Here is a 12,269-nt window from a genome sequence, read left to right as displayed (position 1 = left end):
CTGTACACTAGAGATCTTAAATATGGGTTTGCCTCTTTATTAATACAAGGACAAGATAAACTGGAAATAGAAAGCTATGGCTGTCTTGACACATGAACAGAGAGGAGAATACTATCCGTAGGGGTCAGAGATAATGTTTAATGAGAGACCTAATGTTATAATGTAAATAGAAGATAAATTTGTATAGTGGAAAGATGACTGTGACACGACTGTTGTACTTGGTAAGAACCAGCAGTCAGCTTGGCCTCCAGGATATAGGAATTACAATGATGTTATATGGTAAGTTTTGAAGTGAAGCATCTTCATTTGAAATGCTTGTCAGTTCTAGAAAGCATCTTGCAGACTTGGAAAGGTTTGTGTCTTTCCAAAAGGTCTCATTTCAGGTTTTGTGCTCAGCTTCCTCTTTTTTTTTCCATACTAAATCTCAGAGGAACAGAGGGAAGAAAACAGGGAGAGAAGCAGGAGAGGTTTCTTAGAGGGATTTGTTCTTTTTCTGAGACCCTCCCTTCTCACCCTACCCCAGCAAAAAAGTAAGGTGTCAAAACTGGGTTTAAGGATGGTTTTATTCTGTAGCTGAAGTGAACTGGTAACGTAGGGGATGGTAACGGGGAGTAAAACTGGAACAGATCGTGCAAGTCGGAGGCAATTTCAGCCCCTCAGAGAGATGTTGCGTAAGCTCTACCCAAAAAGCTGACTTGTCCAGCTCAATTCAACATGAGAGAAGGCTTGCTCTGTCCCTTACTTGATGCGGGAGAGAGCTTGGACAATGGCATTAGATTGCCTCTGCGCCTTTCTTCTCCTTCATGGTTGTCATCCTCCAGAGAGAAGCTATCCATCCTTAAATACCCTGAAAGTTCTTTCACCTGCTCATTGCCCTTGAGAGTTCATCCCACTAAACTGCTCTTCCCTAATATTGTAGAGTCTGAGAAACCCTATAGGAATTTCTGTTGTTGTGCATAAGGTAGTGCTAGCAGAATAACTCCTGAATGGTGCAAATCTATTGTGATGTGTGGGAAGGAAGACAAGAAGTGGCTTTCTCCCCTCTTGAGCAAAGCCCTTAAGCAGCTGTGTACTCTGTTGGCTTCATAGACTATTTCTGTGTTTGAAATTTGCAGGTATGCCTAAGTACCCTGTTCAATCAATGCTTCAAACAGTGCCGGTGTGAGCAGTAGCAAAAGAACTTCCCTGACTTCTGTAGAATGAGAGAAACATCCTCCTGTGGTTTTTAATAAGCTGAACAGCTCTGGAGGAGGAGGATGTCCTCCAGAGCTGAATGCATTTGATGTGTACAAGGCAGGGAACCATATTTTCAAGTTGTGTAGCATGGCAATCAGGTATATGGGTTTTGGTAATGCAATATAGTCTCAGGGGCAAAGCAGCCCCTGGACTGTCCTGTGCTCTCCTTGTCCTGAAATGCATCCCAAAGAGAGATTTAATTTACTGAGTGTATTGAGCTGCTCTGAAAGTAAGAGAGAAGCTTTTCCAGAACTGTCATCTCTGAAAATGATATCAGCTTCCCTGCTGTTCCAGAAGCGTATGCAGGACAATGAACTGTGGGAATGAAAGCATAATAGACCCGCTCTTTGCTGTAATGAACATTTAAATACAAGTCTGCCTCTCTGATGTGAGTTGAAATAGCTCACATAGATATGTCCACCCACATAAATATCCAATATATGCTCTACACTCTGTACTTTCAAAAATATTAACTAATACTCCACAAGAAGCATTTGTAATCCGTAAGCATGCTCTTTGTGCACAAATAACCATTCACGTTTGTAGAATGGACCCAGTAAACAAGCTAAAAATACATATTCAAAGTACAGAATAATTGCATCTGCTTTATAAATATCACTGAGAAGCAAAACTGGATGATCTTTCAGGTAATTTAAGCCATTTAATTTCAGCTATGTTTCTCTGTCCTACAGTCATCAGTGAGGGATTTCCAGCGAGCAAAAGCTACGTTTCTTGTTCTTTATTTTTCTCATCCTAACAGGATAGTTGGGAAACACCTTTCTAATGCAGAAGAGGTAATGAGCTGTGAATGGAGGCAGGGAGAGCTGCTTGCAGTAACTGTGCTCTGTGATTCTGCTTGGTTTTGTTTGAGGGTTTGGGGACAGGAGTGGGAAGGAGCTGCAAGCTGATGCATTTCCTTGTATCAATTCCTTTCCCGGGGTTGGCTGCTTAACTGTTGTGGTCCTGTGCAAGGCCACTAGTGCTGACCTGTGTGCCTTGGATACTTTTTCTCCTTTACGAGTTTCCATACACCTATTCAGACTCTTCGTTTTGACTAAGGTGTGTTTCTTAAACCAATCTGAAGATACCTAGACATGAAAAATAGACTGTTTTGCCTCGGTAGGTAGTTCCAGGGGTTAAGCAACGTGACTGTAAGAAATGGACCTTTAGTTTTCATTTTAATTTGCTGGCTTTAACTTCCACTCATTGCAAGACCTTTTGTTTTCATTGCAAGACTCATTGTTTTCTCTTGCTTGTTATTACAAATATATAGGATCTTTAAGGTCCCTTCCAACCCAATCCATTCTATGATATATCTCCATGAGAAACAGTGCATCATGAAGCTGAGATAAGAGGGAATGGTATTTATACTGAAGTCATTAATACCCCATGACAAGCTCTGTGCAGTGCCAGCTATATCTGCTGCAATATATGAGAGGCATGTGGCCAGGATGTGTTAAGCAGCAGTTTGGCAGATGATGGAGAGGACACTTAATTAAGTTCCAAGGAAATTAGGCAAGCTTTCAGTCCATGCCTGAAAGTGCAGTTCCCATTCCAAGGCGAGTGAAACAGTCTGAGTCTGATATTTTGACTGGCGCTAGCCAGGACTGATTTCCAGGGGTTCCCGGTCGTTTAGATGGATGTGGGAAGGAGGAGAATCTAGCTGTTGGCATTTTATTATATGAAGAGGTCAAGGGCAAATTCTGATTCTGTTCCAGTGGAGCCCAGTGGGTCCCCCCAGACCACAACTCGGTTCTTCAGTACCAGTGGCTGTGCTTTCAGGGAAGGGAGGGCTGCATTTTCAGACTTTATTCTAGAGCCACTGCAGTGGTGCCACTGGTTTAGCAAGCACTGAAGGTTGCTGGTATAAGGAAATACAGACTTTAGCTCAGTGGGGTGATCTGAATGAGAGGGAGAAAAACCAGCCTGGTTTAATGAACTCCAGTAATATCAGAAGTAACTCATCAGAATTAATGTTGGTTGGTTTACTGAGGTCAGAACCAGGACTTGGAGTGATAAAAAGGTTGGAAAGCTCTGCTTTTGTTCGCAAAGGGTTTGAATCATAGGAAAGAGAAGAAAATCAATGCTTTTTCCTTACCTGTGTGTAGAAATGAGGTGATCAGCGTGTGTCATAATCTTACTGTTAGATTTGCTACTCTCTAGGTGTCTCTTCACTCGTGAAACCAGACTGGCTTTGTGCATGCCTGATGTAGAGCCACTCTTTCTGCTTCTGCTACCCAGAGGGGGCAGGTGCAGCACTCCACAGCAAAAAGCTGAGCCTTTAAATGAACACTCAAATACTGTAAAGAACAGTGGGCAAGGAGGAGGAGAAGCACCATGGCTGAGCCATCTAAATAGGGCTTTATTTGTCAAAGAGGATGGCAAAGTGACTCCTGAATGAAGCAGTGGTTAGTCTGTTCACAGCAATAGCAGGAAGGGATAGTGAGGAGGCCCCATCGATACCCAGGGCACGTGGAGTGTCTGTTGCACTTGAATTCAATACCAAATAGGGCAAGTTATTTAAGGAAGGGTGATTCAAATTTGAAAGAACTCTATTCTTTAAGCCTCATCTTGTAATTGAAATATTCATACAGCTTCTCATTCAGCATATAACCATTGCAGGAATATTTGAAGGATGTCATGCCTTTTGCAGTTACAACGTGCAAATTCAGCAGGGCTGGCCTGCATTTTCTGAGCGCAAATACATGAATTTTTGACCCATCACTGTTTCAATACATTTTACTTTAAGGCACTTTTATCAAATTGAATGAAATTGTGTTTGTATAGTATGCACAAACTGCAACTATGGGCTCGGCTGAGAAGCCACTGATATCATTGGGGCCGATGAAAGGTTTTGGGGGTCATGTCAAAAAATCCCACTCTTAAAATAGGTTTTAACTTTACCATGATCCTCAAGTCCTGCATGGATTTGGAGATCACAAACCTAAACGAAGATAAAGGCAAAGGTTAATAGAAGATTCTGTGAATCTCTGTTTCTGTCCCATAGAGGAAGCAAATGCTTCCCCCTTCCCACCGTTGTTACCCAAATATCCAGTAGTGCCTACAAATCTTTGTGTGCAGCTCAGTGAATGGTGAGACCGAAATGGCTGTTCCCATTGCCCAGAAGTGAGAGAAATGTGCTGCAGGAAATCACAGAAATAGCCTGTCAGATAAAATACCTGGTGAGAATCACGATGACGACTACAACCCTCCATGTTTATGCAGATTCATCACTGAATGAGAAAGAAACCTCAGAGTAACAGGAAAATTAATGGTGGTAAAAGCTATTCGGTACTTCCCCCCCCCCCCCCATGTTTGTTCCAGGTTGCTCCATCATGTGTCCATCATTGCCATGCCAAACAAATGAGCAGTACAATCACTACCGGATTCGTGCCCCATCTGCTGCCCTTCCATACGGTAGCAGAGCTCAGCTGTTTCTCTTCCTCCCAGAATAGAAAGAGGAGAGACAGATGCCAGGTGCAGGCAGGGAGAGTCATTCCCTGATGGACCCGAAGAGGAAGGCCAGGAGGGGTTTGTCCTTCCGGAACAAAACTCCTCTCGCTGCCAAGCCGAATACAGAGACTGTGTGGCTGCAACAGCGATGGGGAGAGGAGCAGGACCAGGACCCAGATCATGTGGGGCAGCTGGAACAAATCTTTCAATAGCAAAGACTTTTTTCCCCCGCATTTAATTTCACAATGTCAGGTTGTATTGAATCATGGCTCCCTCCTGCCCTGTGCTTCCCCTGTCTGGTTTTATTTACCCATCTGCTTTCAGCCTTCTTGCAGTGAGGTTGCAAGCTGTTGTGCCTGCAGAGTTGTGAGCGCAGCAGGGCTGAGTCTTGCAACACACATACTAGAGGAGCATAACAATGAACTGAATGAGTCACTGGTCCTAGCTGGTACAAATGAGCAGCCAGCCCAGAACAAAGTGCTGGGCTCCATTATATACAATACTGAAGAAGCAGCATAATTGGTGGCTAAGGCAATGGGCTGTGACTCTGAGAACTCACGTTTTATCCCTGACTTCCACTGACCTTTCTCCGTATCCTTCTGTGCGAGTCAGTGCTTACACATGTTGCTTTGTTTGGTGTATCATTAAGATGCTGTGAGGGCTGGAGCAGCTCTGCTCTGGAGCCAGGCTGAGAGAGCTGGGCTGGGGCAGCCTGGAGAAGAGAAGGCTCCTGAAGGGGAGACCTTAGAGCAGCTCCAGTGCCTGAAGGGGCTACAGGAAACCTGGAGAGGGGCTTTGGACAAGGGCCTGTAGGGACAGGACAAGGGGAATGGCTTTAACCTGCCAGAGGGGAGATTGAGATGAGCTCTGAGGCAGAAGTTCTTCCCTGTGAGGGTGCCGAGGCGCTGGCACAGGGTGCCCAGAGAAGCTGTGGCTGCCCCATCCCTGGCAGTGTTCAAGGCCAGGTTGGACACAGGGGCTTGGAGCAACCTGCTCTAGTGGAAGGTGTCCCTGCCCGTGGCAGGGGGTTGGAACTGGATGAGATTTAAGGTCCCTTCCCACCCAAACCAGGCTGGGATTCTGTGATTCAACCCCATGACTGAGCTGTGTCCCTGCGTGGAGCAGTGTGTACAAGGAATGTGATCAGCTTATGCTTTGTTTTGATGGTTGATGTGGGGTGTATGTAGTGCTCCGAGTAAGGACAGTTTCTGTGCCTGGACTAGTAATTGTTCCATTTACATAAAACATAGTCATTAAACTGCCCGAGTGATTGTACTCTTCTGATGAGCTTTCTGCCTCCCTCACGCTTGTCTCTATCAGGCTTTATTTATAGGCTCCCCTGACCTTTTCATTACTCAGAGTCTCTCCTGGATCCTGTTCTCTGTATGTTACCACATCAGTTTTTCTTGTCCTGTTTGACATTTAATTTTTATTAACTGTAGTGTAGGTAAAGCTGTTTGTTTTCCACGGTGCTCTTCTCCTGCTCTCTAGCCAATAGGAACTGTCATTCCTGAAGCACAAGGGAGAATATTCTTGCTTGACATTTTGAGATTTTCCAGCAGGACATTGGAAATTAAAACTGGGTTTAAGGTTAATAATGCCTTCTTGAGCTGATGGGAATTACGTGAAGATGAGCCTCAGTGCTGACCTGCAGGGCCTAAATGTGTTCCTGGGTATCTTGTAGCGCACCAGGAGGTATCCACTGGTCACTGGAAAACCCTTCTGCACCTCCTATGTCCTGTATTCTTCCCATTTTGTGCAGAAAGTGGGATTAGCCTTTGGGTCTGATGGAGAGACACATGCTGGCGTTTTCCAGCCACACTTCACCTATTTGCCACACCCTTTGATGAGGAATCTCTTGTTGTTACTCATTTAACTGAAAAATCACATTAACTCCAACAGTTTAAGCAGAAAAGCAAATAAAGGAACTATTCACAACTCCATCCAGAAGGGGAATATTTGAAAGACAGATGGAGCAACACTTCCATTAGCTCCTTTTCATTTGGGAGGGTCCTACCACTTAGCAGAATCTTTCAGTCTTAGATCATGTGTTATCTCCTGGCTTGTCAGCAAATCCTTGCCTCAAAAAGAAAAGATTCTTTCCATCTCTTTGGTGACTCACTGTGCATATTTCACTGTGAAGTGTCTTACATTGGATTTATACTCTATATTAATGTCTATATAAGCATGTTTATACAAATATTTATTGGAAACGGATATATAGTTCATTTCTGACACTAATGGATGGTAGAGAAGCTTAAGCTACTGCCAAATCTCACTAAAATGAAATGCTTTAATTCAGTTCAATAGAGCAACTAAATTTCTGAATGCCAAGAGAAAGCATCTCAAATGCAGTCACTGAGGTCAGAGCCTTGGTGCCAGCATGATGAGTGCACAGGGGAGTTTCTCCAGTGGGAGAGAAAGCCTGTGCCCTGCTTGTCCTATCACCCTCTACAACCAGCTGAAGGGAGGATGGACTGGGGAGAATAATTCCAGAATAATGGAGTATTTTACATTCCTTTTAGATCTCTGAATTTCTTGTGGGACAGTGGTGTTCTTTACTGAGCAATAGTATTTTGCTACTGTGGCTAAAGGGAGTATCAGATGTGAATACTCAAGTAGTAGTACTTTGCAATGATAGCTGCGTTCATGCACATACATTTAAGTAAAGCTTAGATTTGCTCACTTGTCATAAATCTTCTTCGGAAGGAAGGAAAACAATCAGGCAGTGCTCCTATAGAGGGAATTTGAAATTCAAACTAGATGTTTAGGTGTCATTTCAGCTGTAAAATAGCCTTTAGTTCTGATGGTGGGAGCAGAGATTCCAATTACATTTAATTTGTATGCACAAGGCTTGGTTAGACAAAGTATTAAGGATTCTTAGTTGTTCCTAATATTTCTATAGTGCACAGGGCTTTTCAACACCGTCACTAAATTAGCTCTTGGAAGCAGTTTTTCACTATATTAACGTAATATATCCCACACATAGTAAAACAAACTGTTTGGCCTTTCAAATGAGAGGACCGCAATCTTAATAAATATTGAATTAGAAAATCCCTGCGTAGGGAATACAAGCTAATTCTTTTCTTTTTTCGCCAGCTGGGAGCTGCTCCGTGTGATGTATGGTACAAACTCGCCAGGAAAGAGGAGCAAATTGAAAACACTACCCCTGTGGGTTCCCTTATTAGACTTGAAGTGACTGTGAAATTCACAGGACACAGCTCATTAAAACAAGGCTGGCAAGCTGTGACCTCTCGAGTAGGAAGATAAGATCCATGCTGAAAAACAGGCTGTTGCTTTGATTGTGGGGTACCTCAGCTCCCGAGGAGAAGAAATTGTATAGCTGTTTCTTAACCCCCTCATTGCCAGAGCACATTGGTCCTTATTAAAATGCATCTTCAGGGGAATAGGGAAACAGTGGCCAGGTCGCTCCAACCCAGTTGAAAACAAAGCAATGGGACCACTGGAGAGCTGCTGTCATTCCCTGTCACAGCTCCCGCTCTCTCTGGGGTGTTGTCCTTTTTGGCCACCTTGGTGTGCAATGAAAATGGCACTGGCTGGGTATTTCATCCAGTAAAGCAGAAATCCAGCGTGCCACAGGGCCATGAGCTAGATGCTGGTTGCTCTTTTGCATTACTGAGATGTTTAAACAGTACCGGAGGATATGGCCTACTACTAACAGTGGACTCACAGATGATGACTCCCTGGCCCAGCTGAGTGTATGAGGAGGAGGGAAGTTTCATAGAATCATAGAATCCCAGCCTGGTTTGTGTTGGACCTTAAAGCTCATCCAGTTCCAACCCCCTGCCACGGGCAGGAACACCTTCCACTAGAGCAGGTTGCTCCAAGCCCCTGTGTCCAACCAGGCCTTGAACACTGCCAGGGATGGGGCAGCCACAGCTTCTCTGGGCACCCTGTGCCAGCGCCTCAGCACCCTCACAGGGAAGAGCTTCTGCCTCAGAGCTCGTTTCTAATATTGCATTGATATTCTGGGCTCTCCCATGAAATAACAATCTCTTTGGGGTACGTGGTGTTGAATTCAGTTCTTTTGGCCACTAAGCTTTAAGAGCACTGTGCTTTGTATGTGGAAAACTTGAAGTCACAGGAGGAAATGTCCTGGTTATTGTAAATCAGCGTAGCATTATAGAACTGTCTGAAGCCAGGCAAGAGGGTTGTCTGCTGCAGACAATCTCACTTGCCCTCAGGCACAAGTCCTTAGAATTTCTCTGCCAATGTGCCCTACCTAGGGTGCTTTCTGTTACATTAGTACCAAACCTGCTTTGGTATAGTACAGTACAGAGTATTCCGTTAGAGGCTGTTTGCACTGAAGAAAAGAACAGGGTAATTTTTCCATGAACTTACTCCAGGTTCTCATAAATCCCACTCTCATGCCACTAGAACCCAGGGAAGAAACGTGGCAAGAATGTTAACATTTTCTGCTTGAAAAAGCAGCTATCATAGTAGTTAGGTTCAATCTCTAAAGTGATCATCTAATTCTAGTCTGACATTTTCTGTAAGTGAATAAACCTGCATCTTAATTCTATGCCTGTCAAAGATTAAATAATGCAACATCAGCTTTTAACATGATTGATCCAAATAAAGACCATGAAAAATGTAGCCTGGTTGGAAACATTCAATGAAATAATACATTTCAGAGAGGGTTCCCCCCATCACTGCCAATGTGAAAGACTTGAATTGTGGGAAAAGAAAGAATGAGATGAGAACACTTAAGCTCATGTCGCTCTGCATGAGGGGGGGGTGGAAGCTGAACACAAAATGGGCTCAATAATTATGAGTGAGATTCATGCTCTAGTGAACTGGGAAGGACTGCTCTGATGTCTTATGGAAACTGGGTTCTCTTGAGGCATGCCAAATTGCGTTTCCAAATGACCAGTCAGCCAGTGATGACAATTTTGGCTCTGCTTTCCATAATAGAGGAAAGAAGCAGCAACCCTTATTTTTGACATGTGGGAGATTGGGAACTTTCCATTGGGATGAATGGGAAGTGGGAGTTCAAGAAATACCAGTCTTAGACATTTCTCATGCCTTGTGTGCCATTCTTATTGTTCTTTCCAGGGAGAGTGAGGGATGTAGAGACACCTGACTTGAAGTAACAATAAGAAAAATGCTTTATGATGTTGAACTTTATGTTATTATGGTAGTCGATAATCATCTCATTGTGTGTATCCTGTAGTCTCTAAGCCATTGGGGTTTTTATTTGTTTTCCAATTGAAAATAGGTTCTAAATGCATCCTGTTGTCATTGTGACATAAAAAAGCAGCCTTTTCCTAATCAATTCAATGATCCACTTCTTACATAGTCTACTGGTCATTAAAGGATGGAATTATAGTCTTTGTAAAACAGAGGCCTGGTTCAAAAATGTTTTATTCTCGTAGGAGTACTTTTAGTAAGTGAATTTAACTTTACTCTAACCTTATCTTGTGTGCTGGGAGGCCCCATGCCTGATAATGCTGAAGAGGGAACATGTTTCTAAATGTCTGATCTGCACAATGTGCAGAAAAGAAGATAGCTAGATAGGCAGAGAGAAGAAAAGAGAGACAGAAAACAGAGAAAGAAAACAAAGGAAGAAAGCCGGGAAAGTCCAGGTTTATTTTTAGGAAGGGTTTATTCTTAGTCATAAATCAAAGCCAGGCTGGATTCAGCAAAGCATTTGTACACAATGTTCTGATATGCAGGTGTCCAGATACCCTTCATCAAGAGCCCAGCACACAGGGCATGGCTTGGCCAACCCTCTATTAGCTTGGTTCATCCCAGGGAAAGGGTCTGATTTCTTTTGTACCTGTGCTATTAATAACTGAAGTGAAAGGGGAAAACTGATAGGTTTTAAATACTAGGATCATCCTTTAAAGTCAAATTATATTTGGCATACACATTTATTTCTCTCCTCATTAAATCTATGGTCCTCTTTCTTTAAATAGTGCACATTCCAAAGATAAAGTAGGAAGTTACTGGAAAACTCTGAAGTGATATCAAGGAGGTTCATATTTCTTGCCTAATTGTCACAGAGATGGATGCTTTGGGAATATTTCCAAGACTACACTTGGGTTAGTAGACACACTTTGAACACATCTTACTGAAGTTGTAACATCTGGTGAAGGATGAGAGTGATGTTATGTCCTGCATGGCAATGCTGAAGCTTCCAGGATGAGCTGCCTGGCCCCTGAGCTCCTAGTGATTACACAGTGAATCTTTAGCACATCTGGCAACGCAGGAAAGCTTGTTCAGTAGTTAAGTTAGTAGTTTGGGGCTGCAAGCCTTAAGCTTCCTGAGATGGTTGGTCTTGTATGGGTGGACACATTGGACCGCTTGCTGGAAGGTTGTGCTCTCACTATTGCATATTGCTGAGAAATTGCTCTCATATGGCTTTAACTCCAAATTGTGAGTTTCTCCAGGGAGAAACTGGACAGCAAGGCATGAGGATATGCTCCCTTGCCCCTTTTGTCTCCTGTCCCCCCTCCATAGCTATAGGTGCTGACAGCAACTCTGGTTCCTATTTGTTTTCCCCCTTCCTGTCAAAGCACATGGCTGTCCAAAGGAGGAATCCTTTCACGCCTATCTGCAAAGTCCTTGAGAGGCGTTAAGAGTAAACTAGGTGCGAACAACGCATGAAGTGGACACACACATGGAAGCAGAGAGGTGAAAGCATTTGCTCAGTAAAAATAGAACTAGGCTGTTGGCAGAAAGAGGTGTCTCTAGCAGATAAGCCCAGCAGTATTTGACAGGAGTTGGGTTTTGTTTTACTAATTCATCAGTTTCTTGACCTTCTGAGGATGGAGAGTTTAGCAGATATGCGAGTTTGTAATTTGTTCTTTAGCACTGATAGAAGTGCACCTCTTCTGATTCTAAGCAGAACAACTAATACCGGTTTTTAAGCCCTGCTCATCACATAATGCACTTAATAATTAGAGTATAAATGAAGGATTACCAGCTATTAACGATCCCATAGCAAAGTGTGAGTGAGCTCTACTCCTTTTCAATCTGGGTGATTTTATTGTGGAGGAGCTGCAGCTTTTGAGTCCCAAGCATCCATCCAGACAATCCTCTTTGATCATCCTTTGGCACCAGAACACTTGTCTGTGTGCTTGGTTTTAATATTATTCTCAGGTGAAAGACATATAAATCAAGGGCTTGGGTTTTTTGACTAAACAATAAATTGTAGTATGGGTTTGCTACAAACATCCCTCATGTATAACCATCACACTACAGATTGCAACACTGCCTTCAACCCACAGATCTCATACGTTCATATCCCATAGAGATGAGCATATTACAAGCAGAAAGTGATTTCCCAGGCAAGTCACAGTTCCTGTGTGTATTGTTTTATGATGTATGGCACATCTGATGTAAATGTAGCTGGAGTGCAATAAAGAAGCTTGTTTTGCAACACAAAAGTATTAGACTAACAGTTCTGATATTGAAAAGATAGATATCTCCTTCAGAGTTCAAGTATTTGGCCTGCTCTTTGTTCTGCTGTCTCACTCAACCAGCTACCATGCAAGCTTGAACCTTGCTGCTTTGCAAAAGCAAAGTGTAGAATGGAATTACAATGCAGACTGTCT

Source organism: Strigops habroptila, chromosome 17 (genome assembly GCF_004027225.2).
Source record: "Strigops habroptila isolate Jane chromosome 17, bStrHab1.2.pri, whole genome shotgun sequence".
NCBI classification, from domain to species: Eukaryota; Metazoa; Chordata; class Aves; order Psittaciformes; family Psittacidae; genus Strigops; species Strigops habroptila.
The sequence above is the reverse complement of the archived record's forward strand: the minus strand, read 5'-3'. Positions refer to the sequence as shown.